Source organism: Delphinapterus leucas, chromosome 8 (genome assembly GCF_059928025.1).
Source record: "Delphinapterus leucas isolate spDelLeu-1000000601 "Yukka" chromosome 8, BTC_Dleu_Yukka2, whole genome shotgun sequence".
Lineage (NCBI taxonomy): Eukaryota > Metazoa > Chordata > Mammalia > Artiodactyla > Monodontidae > Delphinapterus > Delphinapterus leucas.
In genome coordinates, this window is record NC_143136.1 from 109,548,632 (window position 1) to 109,566,436 (window position 17,805).

General features: G+C 42.9%; 1 pseudogene; it reads left to right on the forward strand.

The window, feature by feature from the left end:
* The first annotated feature begins 12,382 nt into the window (after window positions 1-12,382).
* LOC111183419 (NADH dehydrogenase [ubiquinone] 1 beta subcomplex subunit 2, mitochondrial pseudogene) lies at window positions 12,383-13,066 on the forward strand (annotated as a pseudogene).
* The last annotated feature ends 4,739 nt before the right edge of the window (window positions 13,067-17,805 follow it).

Sequence of the window (17,805 nt, forward strand, 5' to 3'; positions counted from 1 at the left end):
TTACCACAGAGAGTGCAGGTTGGGTCTTGCCCCCTAAATCACATAAGAGATGATTGGTGAGGAGTTTAAGGACTCTCTGCAGACCTTACAAAGACCTATGACACAAGGACACTCAAATGTGAGACCAAGAGAGAGGCTGGAGTTGGAGGGTTCTGAAGGGTATGAAGGACAAGGATCTTGGGGAGCAAGAGAAGTTCAGAGACTGCACCCCAAACCCTGAACCTGGCCTGCTGCTCCAGAGACAAGGAGACCTGAGGACCAGGACTGCTTCATTCCTTGTTTTTTCTAAACATGAAGAACCCAGCTGGGACCAAGCAGTGTGATGATGGTCTAATCTGACTTGTATTGGTCTCTGTGGCTAAAGAATCGATATGGGCGTCAACCATGCGTAAAGCAGCTTCTAACCCACACCATTTCCTCTGTGCTACAAGGGAGCCTTCAGAGGGAGGTTTCCAAGTGTGGATTTCAGTTACTGTCACTCATGTCATCAAGGAAATGGTCTTGAGCAGACTGAAATGACCTCCTGTTGACCTTGGATCCCACCTTTACTTGCTATGGTTTGATGCCAAACAGAGAACACAACCAGGCTTTATCTGTGCAGGCTTAACAAATATGGGTCTGTGGTTGTTAGTCTTTCACTTTAGGTGTTGAGCAAAATCCATCATTCTTTTCCCTCCTGAGCATCTTCTCTATTGCAGGCACTCAGTTAGGTATAGAGGTCACAGAGATGTACTCCGTCCCAGAATATGTGGCAGCTAACAGAGATGCACACAAAAAGTAGACCAGAGAAGGAAAATGACAATGCCAGCAGCTAGTCCCTGTTTCCACTAGAAAGCAAGCTCCACCTGCAGTGGCTCCTGACCCCTGCATGCTTCCATCACCAACACTGCCAGCCCCTCAGGCTCTGGTAGCAGCTCTTCCCCTTCCCCTCCCCCATTCCTCCCCTCCCTTCTTCTGCCCTCCCTACCATCTAATCTGCTCTCTTCCCTTACTTTTCCTTCCCTCCTGCCTTCTCTTACCCTTTTATATTGTTCTCCCTTTTCTGCCCTTCTTTTCTTTCTGCCTTTCACATTTTTGGTAGACACAACTCACACTCAAATTTTCCACTGTCATGGAGCGTTTTAAAAGAACTTCTATTAAAGAAATGTCTTCTTGAACTTAGAAAACAAATGGGGAGGTCAAGTCCTCTTTTCCCTATTCCTTCCTTTCTTCTCATTCTCTCTCTCTTCTCCCCCTTCCCCTCTGCCCCTCTCCCTCCCTCTTTTTTTCTGTCTCTCTCCTTGGAACAAGGCTGGCCATCTTGCCTTCAGTTCACTTCTCTCTGTGGCACTGTGGAACCATCGGTCATCTCTTTGGGATTAGTGTCCACTAGAGGGCAGGCTTGAGCAGCGAGAGCAAGAAACCTCATAAGAGTCTTAGGTCACGTGATCCAGCCAGTCCTGGATGAGACCCCGCACAGGGCATTTGGAACCAGGTCGTGATTAGCTCACCACTGCTCTTCCTTGGGTCTTTGTGTTTTGAGGACACCTCTCTATTGAGAGTTTCAGGAAAAGTGTCAATAAAACCTGAATCCTGCTGGAACAACATCCTATTGCTTAAAATATTCACCCCAATTCCCTAACAGAATTGAGGGTGACAAGGGGCATCACACACACATAGGAAGGGAGAGCACATGGTACTCAAAGAGTTGCTTCTCTTCACATGTACCGAGAACATTACTTGCTTTACATTACTTACTTGCTTTAAACAGAGGCAACTGACCCAGGAGAGAGAATATCTTAGTGATTGCAAGAGTGGGAGAAACTCATTGTTCCTCTGATTCTTGATTCCCTCATCTACAAAACTGGAGACAAGCAGACAGTGTATAACTTTTTTCCGTAGATTTTGTGTACCCAATATCAAAGTCTTTCTTCCATTGCAAAATAGATAGACTGCAGTATGATAACACTAGAAAGAATACTCAGAGAGCTGCAGGAGGTCAGTGAACAGAAAATGTGACATTTGGAATGACTCATTTAACAAGCTGCTGGCAGGATTAACTGGGATGGGAGCAGCTGCCCTCAGGAAGTGAGAAGTAAGCAAGGGGAAGAGTACATCCACATCCAAGTCGGGCTCACTGTCTGCAAGTCTGTAAAATCTATGGGTAAAGAAAATTTGGAGAAAATATTTTATAAACCGAAAACTCCCAAATATTGATTAATTATCTTTTATAAACGTAGGAAACATAGAGGCTTGGCCTGGTAAACTCCAAGAGTGGAGAAGACTGAGACAGTCTAGACATTGAAATAGGATCCCATCATAGAGTGGGGTTGCTGGTAGGGTCAGAGCCCGCTGCAGATGCCAAGAGGGTGTCTGACCCTCTACAGGGGACCTGTGAGGACACCAGAGCAGGGGCAGCACAGAGGGGTCCGTAGCAGGGCCACTGAGATCTTCCTCACCCTCTCCTTCAACAGAACCCACATCAATGTCCTCATAATTCTCCTCAAGGGTAGTCGTGTCCTCACGGGGCTCAGAAAACTCTCCTTCCTCATATTCTCACTCATGGACCAGTGAATAAAGGCACTTATGGGAGCAGTGGAAAGACTCAGAGTTCCAAGAAAGCAGCTCCCCAGGAAGGTTTCCATCAACCCTGGTGGATGCTCTGACCTGTGGGTGGGGAGCACTGTACTCCAAATCAGTACATTGGTGAGAGGGGGAGGTCTTCAAACACAGTCAGTGAAGCAAGGTTAGGGTGTCAGGATGGGGACCCAAGGCCAGTCCAGATACAGAGGAAAGCGGAAGGAACCAGCATGTGTTCATGGGTATTACATATTGCACTCCAAATAGCACACAGGCTGCCCTGCCAACCTTTGCTTATGAAATCCTCACACAAACCAAAGAGTACTGATGTACAACTTAGTTTTCACTTGAAGTAACTGGGCTCAGAGTTAACAAGCACCTGAGATCATCATGAGGACTTGAAGTCAGGTGCAAACTCTGTTTGGGCTCCCAAGTGTGTGCCCCTGATCCAGCACTCCTGGAGTCCCCTGTGCCTACTGACCAGGTTGCTTCTGGAGCCTGATGAGAGAAGAGCCTCCTAGGAAGGCTTGAACAGTGGGAGCCAGGAGGCTTGTTACCTGCCATCATGGGAGAGAGAATACCAACACACCGGAAAACAGCTGCAGACAACAGAGGCCCGTCTAGAATTAAACCTCCAAACCACACTCTGTGTTGCAGCTCCAGCATGCTGTTGCAGGTCTGCTGGCTCACTCATTGGCATGGGAATGCAGCCAGCTCCCCAGCCCCTGCAAGCTCTCCTCCTGGGGCTGCTCCCACTCCTGTGGCCACAACTGGGCAGGCAGCGACACTAGCTCCTATGAAGTCTCCTCACTCAGCTTCTTGGACACCTGGGCCAGATCCACATGTAGCTCCATAAATAAGGGCACCAGCTATTCTGTAGGACACCCCCATCATTGCAGGTGGCTTCCAGGTCATCCTCATGGGTTCCAGCTGGTCCTTGCAGGTTTCTGTTCATCCTTGCTCTCTTCCACTTCATGTCCATCTTCCCTTCCCTACTGCCTGCTGAAACCCTGCTGACCACAGATACACCATCAGATGCAGAATAAATAGCCACACATAAGCTGCTAAGCTGCTTCCACAACGGCATAGGATCAAGTTCCTGTAATCAATCCCCTGTTCCCCATCACTTCTAGTGGTTCTACTACTCGTATTGAACTCTGACTGATATCATTTGTCACTGTGCCCCCCTGCAGAGAACCAGAGGGGCATCAAGAGAGTCATGCATAGTTACTATAAAGATTTTAAAATATATCATGCAAATGAAGACTTAACCTAATGTCTAGCACGTAGTAGGTCTTCAATAATGGTAACTATCACCGTGTCATTAGGAAACTGGATTAGTTTTAGGAGCGGTTTCCACATGGATAGAAATACTTCATAGATTTTAGAATCTGAATGTAAGATCAAAGACTCTGCACTGCAATTCCCATGATGAGGAGTTTAATTATGAACAATGGGAAGGACAATGCATCTGGATTGTTTACAGGTAGCTAGTGACCTGACATGCTAAATATAGCTACAGCTTCCTAACTGAAAGTCAATCTGCTCTGTGGAAACAGACCGAAAGCACCACTGCTGGGCAACGTTGGTAAGAACAGTTGGAGCAAACGTTTTCCTCCTAGCCACTGAGTGACAAATCACAGCTGTCAATGAATAAAACATTCAGTCTCAGCAATCAAGCAATAGATTTTTAAGGAGCCTTCCCATTTATCAGGTTAGCTATTGATTACCTGTGAAAAGTCATTGCATCAGAGGACTAATGAATGGGAGACCTGAGCTCCAACACGCAAGGTGAACAGGTTTGTAAGTTTGCCTCCAAGAACTTGATAATATTTAGAGCTGCCCCCAAGTATTAAGGAACTTATCACAAATATAAGCACATGCCATTGGATTTCTGATTACCAATAACAGGCGTATAAAGCAAGGAACAGACAAATACTGACTAAAGGAACCTAAGCCAGTCGCTCACAAAGCATTTTCCAGAGCCCTAGGACACTGATGGAAACATGATATTGCTTTTGTGTTAATAATAGGGGGTGAGTCCGCAGTTATGAGTGCACATCTGAGGTGTTCCCCAAATCCTAGACAAGCTAGATATTGTTTTGTTCAATTTCCCTTCCTCTTCTTTGTGTTTTTTTTTTTTTTTTTGGAAACAAGATTTTACTTATTTGAGGTGCTCAGTGAATGGTGTGCTAGTCAATGTTTAACGACTGGCTCTCAGAGGAAAAACAGCCTTTGTTTTGTAGTGTTTGCAATGTGTGTGATATAAGTACTTACCCTATACATGATTTCAAGCTGTCAGTGTGACATCACTGACCACAGAATTGGGAAGAAATGCTAGTGGAGGGCTCTGGTGAGTCAGCCTGAGCTGACCCTAGCACACCACAGTGCACCCAGGATCAGCACCCTCCCAACACCGTCTTGGCTGTATTGTCTCTGCTTTTGTCCTGGGAGTCGCTCTTATCTCCAAATTAGAAGGTGGGTGACTAGGACTTCTACCTTTCATGAATTTCACATTCATACCACACCTTCTGCCAAGAAACCTTATTCTGTGTCATTTGTAACAGAGATTCAGAAAATATCAAAATTAAATAAATTGTCTCAGTCAGGAAGTTTTGAACCATAAAAATGGGGATGTACAAAACTTAACTGGGCATTCTGAGATCAAAACATAGTTATAGTCTTTCTTAGGTCAAAATAATGTAGATCATTGGATGACTGTTCTTCTGTATTAAGCATGGAGGATGCAACGTGTGTGTGTGCTTAATGGAGATCATCATCCTCTTTGTACTCACATCACGAGGACTTCTCCTATATTAACCTAAATCCAGCTTTCTCACAGCTAGTCTTCTCTGGAAAAACATATCAACCCAGGGTTTAGATGTTTTTATTGTTAATGATGAATGCTCTAAAGTAGTGCTCTAAATTATCCCTATCCTGGAGTTATCATTTTTTGAGATAGAAATGAGGCACTGAGATGCAGTACCTAAAGAAATAATATAGCATAGTAGTCAAAAGTGCAGGCTATGCAGTCAGAATTGAATGTGAATACCGGACCCACTGCTTACCAGTCCTTGGGCAATTACTTCATTGCATCAGTTCTCTCATCTGTGAAATGGAGATGAATTTAGTACTTGCAAGCAGCAGATAATGTCTGTGGGCTGACCTGACAGACATTCCAAATTCCTGTTCTCTCTTATTGCAGTTCACCCCACTGTGATGAGAAAGCATCAGAGAAAACAAAATGCATAGTTTGCCAACCTTCCTTGCTGAAAAGGATAACCTTATTACACAGTTTTGGCCATAAAATGGAAGTAGAAGTTTCCTGGCACCTTCTTTTTTTTCTTTAATTAATTAATTTTTGGCTGCTTTAGGCCTTCATTGCTGCGTGTGGGCTTTCTCTAGTTGTAGCAAGCAGGGGCTACCCTTTGTTGTGGTGCGTGGGCTTCTCATTGCACTGGCTTCTCATTTCAGACTAAGGGCTCTAGGCGCATAGGCTTCAGTAGTTGTGGCTCGTGGGCTTTGTTGTTCTGCGGCATGTGGGATCTTCCTGGACCAGGGCTCAAATCCATGTCCCCTGCATTGGCAGGCGGATTCTTTTTTTTTTTTTTTTTTTTTTTGCGGTACACAGGCCTCTCACCATTGTGGCCTCTCCTGTTGCAGAGCACAGGCTCCGGACGCGCAGGCTCAGCGGCCATGGCTCACAGGCCCAGCCACTCCGCAGCATGTGGGATCTTCCCGGACCGGGGCACGAACCCGTGTCCCCTGCATCAGCAGGCGGACTCTCAACCACTGCGCCACCAGGGAAGCCCAGCAGGCGGATTCTTAACCACTACCACCAGGGAAGTCCTCCTGGCATCTTTAGAAAACAATTTTACTTTGTCTGATAAAAGACAGATGCAGGGAGCAACAGCTTTTCCTTCCTGTCTTGAATTAAATGGGATGCCTGGGGGAGGAGCATCAGCCACTGTGTGGCCATAGGGTAACAGGCAGATGGAAGAGTCCAAGAGAGTCACAGAGAGCCATGAAGCCAAGGCCAGGAATACTATATCTCTAGATTTCCCAGATACAGGATGAAGACATCCCTAATTTGTTTAAGCCACTCTGTATCCAGGTTTTCTCTTATCTTAGCATTCCTAATAATAGACTCCTTGACAAAAACTTGTGGAGATTATATGAAACGATACTTGTTGAGTGCTTAACACATTGCCTGACAAATAGAAAGCACTACAAAATGTACACTATTATTATTTATTACTGTACAATCTATCATTATTCATTACTATACAGGATCAATGCCTTCTATTACATACTTAACATCTAGCATGGCCAAGTGCATCAAGATAAAGATTGCCGGGCTTCCTTGGTGGCGCAGTGGTTGAGAGTCCGCCTGCCGATGCAGGGGACGCGGGTTCGTGCCCCGGTCCGGGAAGATCCCACATACCGTGGAGGGGCTGGGCCCGTGAGCCATGGCCGCTGAGCCTGCGCATCCGGAGCCTCTGCTCCGCAACGGGAGAGGCCACAGCGGTGAGAGGCCCGCGTACCGCAAAAAAAAAAAAAAAAAAAAGATAAAGATTGCCATTTGATGCCACAATCCATGCCTTGGAGGAATTTTGAGGTTTAATAAGGACATAATTATATGCATGTATAACAATCTAAAGGCATTTAAAGGCAATGATTAACTATATAAACATTTTGCTCAGGGAAGCACTGTAGGATTTCTGAAAAGGAAAGATCCCTGGGTGAAGTGGTCCAGAGAGACTCCTTGAGGGAGGTTGGTCTTAGGATGGGCCTTGAATGGCAATGATAGAGTGGTGTGCAGGCATTGAAAATGCACGCCAATGGGGATTGCCTGGGGAAATGTCCATAGGATTTTAATAATGTCTGCCCGAAAATATGCTGTTGGCCCCTGCTGATCCCCTTAACATCACTCACTCACCCATCCCCAACTCCTGGTGCCCTTTTCTCCAGAGAATCACCCTTGGCTGATAGAAGCTGCCTGGTTGGGCAGTTAAGGCCCCTTCCCTATGCGCAGCTCACGGCTAATGACTGACTGATAAAAGTCTGCTTCTTGCCTAATTGCACTCTGTGGTACAGTCTCCGCTCCAGAGCTCCCTGTGGGATCAGGCTGAAGTCGCCTCCAGCTGAGACCACATCTTTGTTGAGCTCCTTGTCCTATTCTATCCTTCTTCCTTCATCCTCTTTCTCCTGAGATGACTCTCGCAATAAATCAAATGCATGTGATTCTCTGTCTCAGGAGCCTACTTCCAGAGACACTGGCCTTGTTCATGGTAGATATTCATTTGAGAAATGTTGAGTAAGTGATTGAAGCAATAGTAGCTTCATATACTCATTTGCTTATTCCTTTGTTTATTCTTTCAATAAAGCCATGTTGAGCAGCGGCTGCAGGTTCACTGCCCAGGCATTTATGAAGCAGAGCAAAGACGTAATCTTTGCCTTTTACAGACTCCAATGGATACAGGTAACCAAGCTAGGGTGAAACAGAATGGGGGTAAAGGCACAGGCCCAGAAGCACACAGACTTGAGATGAAAGCTGGTTTATTGCTAGCAGTGCTTAACTGTGCGTAGTCACTTAACTTCTCTGAGCCTCTTTATTTCCTCTGAAATATAGGACTAAACCTATTTACTCGATGATTGATGGAATTAAACGAGATAATGTGTGTAATTTCTCCAACTCATAGCAGAATTCAATGTATGTTAGATGTCAGTATTATGTTATAAGTGCTACGGCTATAAGCCTTTACCTTGGGGCACAAGAGGAAGAATGCTCTACACATGGGAATGGGACAATAGTTGGAAAAGGGATGCTTCTGTCTATTTCTGGTTCTTCTTTCTAAAATTATTTTGAAGCTCACCCTCTAACAATGCCCTGGGTGTTATGGAAATTCAACTTGAATGTCTCTCTTCCTATTCGGTTGTTACCTAACTGGTAATTTACCAACACGTGATAGCTTTATATTAAGAAGAAGGAAAAGGGGTAAGGAGGAAGTGGAGGCTGAGTAAGAGAAGAAAAGAAAAAGAAAGAGGGGGAAAAGAAAAAAAATGTTGCAATCTAATCCAGGGTGTATGTTAGCTAATTTGTCAAAAATTTCCTGGCAGAAATGACCTTTCTGAACAGCCCCTGGAATTATTCCTCTCCTGTGGGAGATGGGGGTTAAGTGAGCCCAGTAGCAGCTGCCATGCATAATAAGATGAGAAATTATCCTAACCTGCTTCTTTTCTGGAAAAGTACCGATTTGGAGTCACCCCACATTATGTGAAATATTTTCCATCTACGTCTTGGGTTCCAAATATCCTGGAAGGATCCTACGAAGCAGACAACATGGCTTGTATACCTAGCACAGACACTGGTGTCTAATAATTCTTGAACCTGAAATTTATCGAAAGAAGAATTGGTAATTTCGTCTTACAAAATGCTATTCGTCTTTTTCTCATAACTGCCAAAAACAATAGTTTATAATGCAAATGAAAAGGCCAGTTTCCTGGAATCACCTGAGAGTGTGATTTATTTTTTGCAAGGTATTGTATCAACTTGAAGTAATTACCAAGCACGTCTGTGATCATCAGAGAATCTGACAAAACATGGACATTCAGCATGAGAGTCCCGGAATGCTAATTTGTAAATCTGTCAGATTCCTCACCATGGTGAGAAATGGTGTTAAAATTGCTTTCAACATCTTAATTAGTGGTAGCCTTCCAGAGAAATGCAATATCTCCAGCTCATTTTTTTTCATTTCTTGATTTGTTTTTCAACAAGAAGATTATTAAAATTTGAATCACGATGATCATGAGAAAACAGCAGGCAATTTAGGAATGCTGATGTAAAAGTGATTGGGTGAAGGGGAGTTTTGATTGCTCCAGGATGCTAAACAAGGAGATCAGATTCTGTGTCCTGTGTCCTTTTCTTACACTGACCTTCGGGCTTTAAACTGAGAGTCCCCCTTGGAGGAACCATGGGGTCTCTGGTGTGGAAGAGCAGCGAGCTCCTTCCATCCAGTGTGAAAAACTTCATTCTGTGATGTCCATGGGTAGTAATGCTATCATGGTTCCTCTTTACTGGGTAACACACCAGGCTCTCTGCTGTAATAGACTGACTCTCTTCTTGTCTAACTTCCCCACAACCCCAGAGCATAGGTACCATCAGCATCCAGATGTTCCAGATCAGGGAAGAGGGGCTAAGAGAGGTGATGGGACTCGCCATGCTCACACAGCCAGCAAGTCATTCCATTGCTGGAATCTGTACTTGTACCTGCTGCTTTATCTTGCCCTTGGAGGAAAGGTTCTGCACATCTGCACCAGGAAAGTAGATGCTGACAGCAGGGTTCCCCATCTCCCACAGACCTTGCTCTTTCGCATGGCCTCTGAGCCACAGATGGCTGGCACCCACTCACCTCTGCTGCTAGACCTTTTGCCAGATCTGATTTATAGCTACATTTTTATGACCTCCATAATTCACCTCCAAGTTCTATCCTGAGCATATAAATATATATTTTACATGCTGCTTTGCTTGTCTCTCTAATCCCACCGAATTTTCTGCAGAGTTTATTGATAAATAAGTTTAATTCCAGTATTCTTTGCAGGGCTTCTCCCTGAGTTTGGAACACTGCACTGTACTTACTGTGTGTTTGATGAAGGAGGGAAGCCTGATACTCAGCTTCTTCTAAGTGTCTGTCTAGCGGCTACTTTTTCCCTGCAGAGTGTTCTCCCTCTATGGGAGGAAAACACTTAGGGAAAGCAAAACATTAAAAGTCGCCAGAAAGAAGTTTCCTGTAGCACCTCTGTGGGACCACAGTTAGTTCTGTCCTATGTTGAAATATTTCACTCCAAGAAATGATACCAGATCAGGGATATCAGCTCGGTGCTTTGTGACCCCCTGGAGGGGTGGGATAGGGAGGAAGATGCAAGAGGGAAGAGATATGGGAACATATGTATATGTATGGCTGATTCACTTTGTTATAAAGCAGAAACTAACACACTATTGTAAAGCAATTATACCCCAATAAAGATGTTAAAAAAAAAAAGAAAGAAATGATACCAGAGGCACCCCCCCAGGTGGTTCCCACCCCTGTTTGCACAATGGATATAAGCAGCTTTTTACATGAAAGAGCTCTCTGCAGGAGGTCCCTTTTGTCTTATCACTTTAGCAGAGCTATATTGTAGCCAACCTTAAATCAGGCATCCCCATGCTCTCTACTCATCTCCTGCTCTAGCACAATTTTCAAAACTTTTGATCACACAATACCTTGCCTAAACTGTTGGTTCTTTCCTTGATCAAAGAAGTAGACATGAAGAATAAGTCATTAACAGATGATCAGATCTCTTCCCTAGCTTCTTCTTCAGTAATCCCCTAAACAAACTGTGTGAACAGCATAGCATCTAGAGCAAGATCACAAGGATTAGAGAAGCCTGCACTTGTAGTGGGGGATGGCTAGGAATTTGATCCCTATCTCAGTGATTAACTTAGATTACTTCCCCTTTTCCTTTTAAAAACTTTCATGGCTGAGCAGAGTCTTCGGATTTGGTTTTTAGGGGACATGAGTCTACCTTCTCCCCAGATTACTGGCTTTCTGATTAAAAGCAATGTTTCTTTCTACCAACACTTGCCCCTTAGGGATTGATTTTCAAGCAGCCAGCAGCCGGACAGGAGTTCAGTAACACGGACACCTCCGATCCTGCACCCAGAGAGTCCATCTGAGTGGTATGAGGCAGGTTCCACCTAGGGGTTTTTTTAAAGCCCCGCCCCCCGCCTCTAATATGCAGCATTACCTGTACACGTGCACATTTGTTGGGTTTTTTCTCTTTACTAATTAATTCTATAAGAGATGGTCAGTTCGTTGTATGTTATCTGAGTTTTGAAAAGGTGTCATGTAAATCCAGGAATTAAAAATTTTGAACACATGATGCCAAACAGTTGGCTGCTGTGGTATATTGAGCAACAAAAAGGAACCAATGCAGGGAGAAAAAATTAATTCACCGCAATCAGCTAGGTTTACTGTCAGAATAAATAAATTTATATACATAAAGACAAAAGAAACGATAGACACAGCCATGGCCTAAATAGAGGCAGGGTGGATAGAACAGGGTGTGTGCTTGAGTCCCAGACTAGAGTACATATTTTAGCTCTGCCACGTCCTGCTAAGACATCCCAGGCAAGTAATTGAGCCTCTCTGTTCACCGCTTCCCTCATCCATGACCAGTATCATCAACATAGTAAGAGTTGGTATAAGGGTTATTTTTTAAATCAAGTATAGTGTCAGGTGTCCATTAAGCACTAAATAGAACTATTCTTTTTGATATTGTGATTATGTTGTTGAAACGGGTTTATCTCAAATCACAGCTGTAATCTGGAACTTGGTAAGACAGGAAACCCACAGATAAAAATAAGTAGAAACCAAAGAGGTAAATGCTTTAAGGTTCAAATGGCAAAGACAGTCAGAGGAGGGAGAGAGCATTCCACATTGGCCAAGGCAGGGTTCAAGGAGTTGGTGGGGCTTCTCCAGAGCCTTCAGGGTCAGGGGGGAACAGGTAGAGGTCACCAGAGGCAGGGCCAGCCCTACACATGGAAATGGTGAGGAGACCACTGGGTGTGGGGGGAGGAGGCCACCCAGGAGGTTACCAGGCCACACGTAGAGCCCTACACCATCCTACAACTGTCCAGGCTCTGCTGGGAAGTGGGTCTTCCCAGCCCAGGGAATGGGCTGCACCAACAGCACCTGGTCTACGGACCACCATAGGATTCCTTCAGGCCAAGGCTCCTAATGGCCCTGAACACCGAAAGAAAGTGTTGTGTGTGAGTGGAAGAGGGAGAACCCAGTCTTCTCTGGGAAGATGCAACTTCCTCAAGAGATCTGTAGGGAAACTTGAATTCTGAGAAGTTAAGAACCAGAGGGAGAGCTGAAAGACGAGGCACACCCCAAAACATCTGGGTTGAGAAAGTGGAGCAACTAGCCAGGAAATTTATTAGACAGAGAAAACTTTTATAGAAAAACTATTTAGAAATCAACTAAGACTGGGCGGGGCGCCAAGGGAAGTGACGTGAAGCGGCGGTGCGGCCTGGGGATTGCTGTCCGGTTGCGGGTTGGCATGTCGGCTCGGACGCGGCAAACGCCTTTCCCGGGCGTTGGAGGCCACTTCTTTAGGGGCTGCCGCGCGCGGGTAGCAGAAGGCGCTGGAGTCCATCATTCTGGTGGAGGTGTGCATATCGAGCCCCGGTACAGACGGTTTCCCCAGCTGACCAGATCCCAGGTGATCAAGGTGGAGTTCTTCAGTGCAATCATGTGGTTCTGGATTCTCTGGCGATTTTGGCATGACTCAGATGCCGTGCTGGGTCACTTTCCAGATCCAGATCCTTCCCAATGGACGGATGAAGAATTAGGTATCCTTCCTGATGATGAGACTGAAAATGTAGACTCAACTCTTTCCAAGAGCCAGGCGAGAATTTCAAGAAATTACAGACGTCATATTGTATATTAAAGTTGTAAATTAAAGTGTTTTGGTCAAGAAAAAAAAAAAAAAAGCTAAGAGCAAACTTTGAGCAACCATCAGCAAATAGAAATAAAACCCCAGATGTTAGTATATGAAAAAACAGGTGGAGCATGATAGGTGTGTGACCATGTAATTTTTGGTTCAAAATAGGAAAACTTTGAGAGTGAGAGAAAACATTAAAAAGAAGTAAAGTTTGATAGCTGTTTATTGAGTACAAATTAGTTGTATTATATTGTTGGAGCCACCATACTGTCCTATTCAAAAACTATTTTAAAAATAACTTAAAAAAAATGTATAATCTATATCAATTAACATGGAAGCAAAAATTACCCCCCCAAATTTATATTGATTATGTGGACATCGTAAAATAGTATCTTAAATTCTTATCCTTGGTTCCTGTTCATGTGTTTTAACCAATTTTTTAGTCATATCTGTCTCTAATACCAAGACACTAGTATTTTTCTGAAGAATGTATTCCCTTTCATTATGCTCTTTTTGTTTTTGTAAATTTATTGAGGTATATGTATACACAAAAGTGCACAGATCATAAGTGTCCAGTTTGATGAATTCTCACAAAGTAAATAGGTCCATGTAACCAGCATTCACATCAAGAAATAGAGTGTTACCAACACCCCGAAATCCTCCTTGTGTTGCTTCCCTTCACTCCTCCATCACACTTAACTACTGTCCTCACTACCAACACCATGGACTATTTTTGCTCACTTTTGAACTTTATATAAATGCAATTATGCATCTTTCTCTTAGAACTATGTTTGTGATGCTTATGCATATAGTTGTGTGTAGTTGTGTTTTTTTTTTGTTCTTGTGGCTGTACAATGTAAGAATATATCACAATTTACTTTTTTATCCATTCTACTTTAGAAGAATATTTGGGTAATCCCAAATATTCTTTTATGAATAGTGCTGTAATAAACATTTTTACACGTGTTTTGGATACATTTATCTTGAGCCTGTAACTAACGAGTGGAATTGCTTAGAGTATGGTGTATGTTTAGAGTTAGTATGTGTATATTTAACTTTGGTAGATACTGCCAAGTGGTGTTCCAAAATGACTGTACCAGTTTGCATTTCCACCACTAGGGTGTAAGGGTTACAGATGTGCTGCTTTGGGGCTAGCATTTGGTATTGTCTCTGATTTTCATTTTAGCAACTCTGGTGGGTGTGTAGTGCTGTATCATTGTTTCAGTTAGTGATTGCTGTGTAACAAAATACACCAAAACTTACAGGCTTAAAATAACCACTATTTTACTACATGGGCCAATTACATGGGTCAGAAGTTTTGGCCTGTTGTCATCTGGGCAGTGTTTTTGCTAGTCTTTCCAGGGGACACTCATGTTGCTGTAGTCATCCAGAGGCTAAACTGGTACTAGACAGTCCACCACGGCCACACTCACATGTCTGACATCTGGTAGTTGTTGTCGCCTCTGCCTCCCTCTCCAGATATTCTGTCATCTTCAAGGGGGCTGGCCTGGGCTTCTTTGCATGGTGGCAGCAGCATTCCTAGGAGGTCCACAGCATCATTTCTTCCACATTCTCCTGGCCAAAGCAAGTTACAAGGCCATCTCAGATTCAAGGTCTTCTGGAGTCTTGTATGAAAACATGTTGTACTTGTGGAAAGTAACATTATCTTTTCATGGGAGGAAAAGCAAATTCTCGTTTCAAAAAAGCCATGCCTGCAGAGACTAAGAAATTAATGAGGCTGTGTTTGCAAACAATCTAACTACAATTATTGTGTGTTAATTTACATTCCCCAGATGATTAACGGGTTTTTCACTTTTTCACAAGTTTATGGCCCTTTCAAAGCTTGCTCATGTCTTTTGCCCGGTGAAGCTGTGTATTATATATTTTCGACAAATGACCATTGTTAGATGTATATATTATATATAATCTTTGTTCTATGCACTGGCCTTTTAACACTTAACAGTAGTATCCTCTGATAAACACAAATTCTCAATTTTAATGTAGTCAGCCCTCTTTTTTTTTATTTGCGGTACGCTGGCCTCTCACTGCTGTGGCCTCTCCCGTTGCGGAGCACAGGCTCCGGACGCGCAGGCTCAGCGGCCACGGCTCACGGGCCCAGCCGCTCCGCGGCACGTGGGATCTTCCCAGACCAGGGCACAAACCTGTGTCCCCTGCATCGGCAGGCGGACTCTCAACCACTGCGCCACCAGGGAAGCCCTCAGCCCTTTTTAAAATAACACTTTTGTTCCTAATTTAAGAATACTTGCTTACCAGCAAGTCATGAAGATATATCGGGTTGGCCAAAAAGTGCCTTTGATTTTTCAGTACAAATAAAGGACACATTTTTCATTTTCACCAAGAACTTTATTGAACAACGTATTCACCCTTTTGTTCCACTACCTTCTGTCATTTTGCAGGTGACTTCATAATTCCATCTGCCCAAAACTTTCTTTTTGAGCAAAGAACTGTTCCAGGTGCCTTTTACAGTCTTCCAGGGAATTGAAATTTTTTCCATTAAGAGAATTTTGTAAAGACTGAAATAAATGGAAATCCGAACGTGCTATGTCTGGTGAATACGGCGGATAAATAAGAACTTCCCAGCCAAGCTGTAACAGTTTTTTTGCCTGGTTGTCAAAGAAACATTCGGTCTTGCATTATCCTGAAAGAAGAATATGCATTTTCTGTTGACTACTTCTGCACACTTTTTATCGAGTGTTGCTTTCAGTTGGCTAATTGGGAGCAGTACTTGTTGGAATTAATTGTTTGGTTTTCCGGAAGGAGTTCATAACAGAGGACTCCCTTCCAATCCCACCATATACACAACATCACCTTCTTTGGTTGAAGCCTGGCCTTTGGTGTTGGTGGTGGTAGTTCACTTCACTTGCCCCATGATCTCTTCCGTTCCACATTATTTTTTGTACAGTATCCACTTTTCATCCCTCGTCACAATTTGTTTTAAAAATAGAATGTTTTCTTTATGTTTAAGTAGAGAATCGCATGGAGAAATATGGTCAAGAAGGTGTTTTTTGCTTAGCTTATGTGGAACCCAAACATCAAAGTTATGACCATAACCAAGCTGGTGCAAATGATTTTCAATGCTTGATTTGGGTATTTTGAGTATGTTGGCTCTCTCCTGTGTGGTATAACATTGATTGTTCTCAATTAATGTCCCGATTTGCTTGCTGTCAACTTCAACTGGTCTACCCAACTCTGGAGCATCCTCCAGCGAGAAATCTGCAGCACAGAACTTTGCAAACCATTATTGACACCTTTGCTCAGTCACGGCACTTTCCCCATACACTGCACAAATCTTTTTTTGCATTTCAGTTGTGCTTTTACCCTTCTTGAAATAATAAAGCATAATATAATGAAAATGTTGCTTTTTTCTTCCATCTTCAATATTAAAAGGGCTCTACAAAAATTCACCAATTTTGATGTATTTTTTTAATGCACGCTGATATGACAGCTGTCACATACAGTCTAACAAAATTGTTTCCCATGACGTTAAAGACAACTAAGTGCTATTAGAGCCCTCTTACGGAAAAAACATTTTGGCCATCCCAATATTTATGTTATATTCTTAAAGTTTTATAGTTTTACTTTTTATATTTACATGAACAATCCAACTGAAATTGATTTTTGTGTAAGCTGGGAAGTAGGGGGTCAAGATACACTATTTCTTCCACATGGTAGCCAATTAATACAATATGTTAAAAATAACTTTTATACACTACACTGGAGTGTCACTTTTGTCATAAAGTACATGATGGTATATGTGTGTATCCATTTCTGGACCCTATGTTTTTTCCAATATATCTGTCTGTTCTTTCACCACTAGGACAAAGTCTTAATTATTGCAATTTTAAAATGCCTTAATAGCTGATGTTCCAAGTCCTCCAGAATATTCCTTCTGCTCTTCAAGATTGCCTAAGTTGTTCTTGGCATTTTGCATTTTCCTGGACATTTTAGAATTAGTGTGTCAATTTTCTGAAAACAAGTTGGGATTTTGATTAAGATTGCTTTGGATAGAATAACTTGGGGGGAAATGACATCTTTGCAATATCAAGTCCTCCCTTCCATAAACATGATATGCCCCCTCCATTTATATTGTTCTTCTTTCATTTATAGTAATAGTATTATATAGCCCCTAGTGTAGAGAAGTAGAATATCTTTCATGACATTTACTACTATTTCCTCTTTTTAACTGAAAAATTTTATTGTGATCGTTGAAGATTCCTATGCAGTTACAAGAAATAATACAGAGAGATCCTGTGTACAATTTACAAAGTTCCCCTCAAAGGTAACATTTTGCAAAATTATAGTGTACTATCACAGCCAAGATGCAATCTACCAAACTTATTAACATTTCCCAGTTTTACTTGTACTCTTTTGTGTGGTGTGTGTATTGAGGTCTATATAATTTTGTCACATGATAAGTTTGGGTATTCACCACCACAGCTGTTTATTTGTTGTTTTGCTAAGAAATAAACAGCTCCATCACCAAAAGGATCCCTGGTGTTGCCTGTTTGTAACCAAACTCACATTCTTCACACCCACCCTCCTCCTGTCCCTAAACCCTGTCAAGAGCAAATCTGTTCTTCATTTCTAAAATGATATCTTTTTTTAAAGTTACATAAATAGAATCTTACAGTATGTAACATTTTTGAATTAGCTTTTTTATTCACCCAGCAAAATTTCATGACGATTCACCCAGCGTTGCACCTATCACAAGTTCATTCTTTTTAATCACTGAACAGT